This window comes from Belonocnema kinseyi, chromosome 7 (assembly GCF_010883055.1).
Source record: "Belonocnema kinseyi isolate 2016_QV_RU_SX_M_011 chromosome 7, B_treatae_v1, whole genome shotgun sequence".
NCBI lineage: Eukaryota > Metazoa > Arthropoda > Insecta > Hymenoptera > Cynipidae > Belonocnema > Belonocnema kinseyi.
Window position 1 is genome coordinate 91,168,238 of NC_046663.1, and position 3,411 is coordinate 91,171,648.

A 3,411-nucleotide genomic window follows, 5' to 3' on the forward strand; every position below is an offset into this window, starting at 1 on the left:
AAATCGAAAATAAAAATTTTGAGCGAAACGCCGCGAAATATGGGAAAAAGTTTCTAGAGGAATTTCAGCGTTTAAAAATTCCTGCAACATTTCTTTGAAACATTTTTTGACAGAACTCCTCGTGTTTAATTTATTTATCGAAATTTATATGTAAAATCAAAAATTCGAATATTACACAAAAAGACGCGAGATACGTAAAAAGTCTTCAAGAAGATTTGTAAAATATTCTGTTTTATTGATAAAAAAATGATGAAAGTAAATATATATATCTGCAAATGTCTGCCAAAACTCGAGCCCGTAGTTGCGAGTGTCACGATGAGAAAGTGTAGAGCTTTGAGCAATTTAATTAATAAATATAATTAATTATGTACAAAAATAAGAATCCAACAAATGTGTGCTCTAGACACGCTCTAACTTCTGAGTGAAGCGAGCCGCGCGCGATGATAATGTGCCCGCCCAGTTTGCAGATTTTTTCTCATGGGAAATAGGTATTAAGCTTCATTAGGCTTGTGCCGTTTATAAATATCATTAAAAAATGGATTTACTTTTTTCTAGATTCAAACAAATTTCCGGGCGATATGCAAGAAAATTCGAGAAAAAAATTTGGGCGACCCTAATGTACATCCTTTTTAGACATTTACATATAATATAAACTCAGTTATAAAAGAAACTTAAATGCTATTTGCCCAGATTAAATCTCATATTCACAAGCTGAAAGGATGATAACCTCTTGTTAATTATTTTCAGATTATCTACACCAACTGCGTGAATAATTAATTCATCGTAATTATGAAATGAATGTATGATCGACCTAATTCTTTGTAAGTTCCTTTTTCTTATAAAAAGTTTATTTCAATATTTACCAAGCATGATGACATTCTGAAATGAAAGACGTCAATCTACTGAGAAATTACCGAAACATAAATAAATTTTCCAAAACTTTTAATCATCGAAAGCTCGAATCGTAAATATTTGTTTACATATTTTGCACTGATATCAATAACAGAAAAATACACACCTTTAAGTATTTGTAGAAAAACAAAATATTATCAAAATTAGTTTGCACATTTCAATATGTCTTGAAAAGTGCCATGAAGAAAACTATATACGAAATTATACAGGAAACTATATAATAATTTACGACTTATTTTTTTAGAATAGCGAGTTATTGTAGATTGTAGATCTTAATTTGAACTTTCGATATCTGCAAGCAGAATTGGAAAACATCAATCCTATCGGGAGTAAATGAAGCTCGAAAATGACGAAAATCGCTTTTTTCGAAAGTTTGACATTTTTCCTGTAGTCGAAAGTTGGTTGCAGCTTCCCATAGAGTAATAGAAAAGTGAAACAGGCACGTTCGAGGGATCTGTGTACATTATTGGATGTAAACATTCCTAGCGATTAAGTTACAGCGATCGTACCGAATTCGAGTGGAGCTCATTTATGGCTTTTAGCATTTATTTAATAACAATTGTCATAAATGGCTCTTCTTTAAAGAATATGTTTAATTTATTAAGTTGCGTTGTAAATTTACAAGAACTATTAATTATTAAAACAATTTTAATTAAAAACTTAAGAGTTTGACTTCTTTTCTACGAGTGAATTTATCCACGGAGTCAACTCACTCTTTTCTATTTTGCTTTACAAAAGAACTAATAATTATTTAAAGAGTTTTAATTTAAAAATTAAGAGTTTCTACGAGTCAATTTGATCACGGAGTCAACTAACTCTTTTCTATGTTGCTTTGCAAATTTATAAAAACTATTAATTATGTAAACAATTTTAATTAAAAAATTAAGAGTTAGGCCTTTTTTCTACAAGTCAATTTGTTTACGGAGTCGACTAAGAATGTCTATCCGGTGACACTTTTCTATATTGATTTGCAAATTTACAGGCACTATTAATTATTTAAACAATTTAAAATAAAATATTAATAGTTTGCCCTTTTTTCTAGAAGTAAATTTGTTTACGGAGTTAACTAAGGATGTCTATGCGATGACTCTTTTCTATACTGATTTGCAAATTTACAAGAACTATTAATTATGTGAAAAATTTTAATTAAAAAATTTAAAGTTTGGCCTTTTTTCTACGAGTCAATTTGTTGATGGAGTCGACTAAGAATGTCTATCCGGTGACTCTTTTCTATATTGCTTTGCAAATTTACAAAAAATATTCATTATTTAAACAGTTTTAGTTTAAAAACTAAAAGTTTAACCTTTATCCTACGAATCAATTTGTTTTTGAAGTCTACTAAGAATGTCTATCCAATCACTCTTTTCTCTATTGCTTTACAAATTTACAAGAACTACTAATTATTTAAACAATTTTAATTAAACAATTAAATTTTTGCCTTTTTCTACAAGTAAATCTGTTTACGAAGACAACCAAGAATGTCTATCCGATGAATATTTTCTAGTTTGCTTTGTAAATTTACAAGATATGTTAGTTATTTCAACAATTTTAATTAGAAAATTAAGAGTTTGACGTTTATCCTACGAGTTAATTTGTTTTCGTCGGATATGGTACCCATGCGAAGTCGTGTATAAATAGATGTTATTAAAGTAAAAATGATTATCGTGGCATGAAGGTCAAAGTTCCTCAGATCAACAGTTTCAAAGATATCTGCGATCAAAAATAACACTAATAAAAAATTTCAAATGTCCAATAAAACTGCAAAAAAATATCATACTCTATATTTATATTTTGTTATTGTTGTAAAATCACTTGAATTCCGTTAACCTGAGATTGTAAACTTTTTTTGTTAATTTACTCAATACGTACCTCACAAAAAGCACAAATATATAAATATAAGGTTAAAAATATCAAATAAATGATTTTTGGGTCTTTTTTATAACAAATTTATTCTATTTTCTACTGAATACTAATAAATTTTATTGAACAATTAATTCTTTATAACAAAAAACAAGTGATTTTACAACAACAAAATATAAATATAGAGTATGATATTTTTTTTGCAGTGTTATTGGAAAATATTTGAAATTTTTTATTAGTGTTATATTTTATCGCAGATATCTTTGAAACTGTTGATCTGAGGAACTTTGACCTTCATGCCACGATAATCATTTTTACTTTAATAACATCTATTTATACACGACTTCGCATGGGTACCATATACGACGAAAACAAATTAACTCGTAGGATAAACGTCAAACTCTTAATTTTCTAATTAAAATTGTTTAAATAACTAACATATCTTGTAAATTTACAAATTTACAAATTCAAAAATAAAAAATAAAATTTTCCGTGTTATTTAAATAGAAAAATTACAAATGAATAGAGGCAAACCTTAATATTAATATTAAGGGCTCTAATAGGCTCGAAATTTTTTGTTTTTATATGTACTTTAAACTTTTCAATACCACTAAAAAAAATTGTTTTTGTTCTAAACAC

At 27.4% G+C, this 3,411-nt stretch overlaps 1 protein-coding gene across 1 annotated transcript in view; it reads left to right on the forward strand.

The window, feature by feature from the left end:
• The first annotated feature begins 769 nt into the window (after positions 1–769).
• Positions 770–3,411, forward strand: part of LOC117176554 — a 113,084-nt gene continuing 110,442 nt past the window's right edge. The window contains exon 1 of the mRNA XM_033366808.1: positions 770–821. The gene's annotated coding sequence lies outside the window, so the exon portion shown is untranslated. The remainder of the gene's footprint in view (positions 822–3,411) is intronic.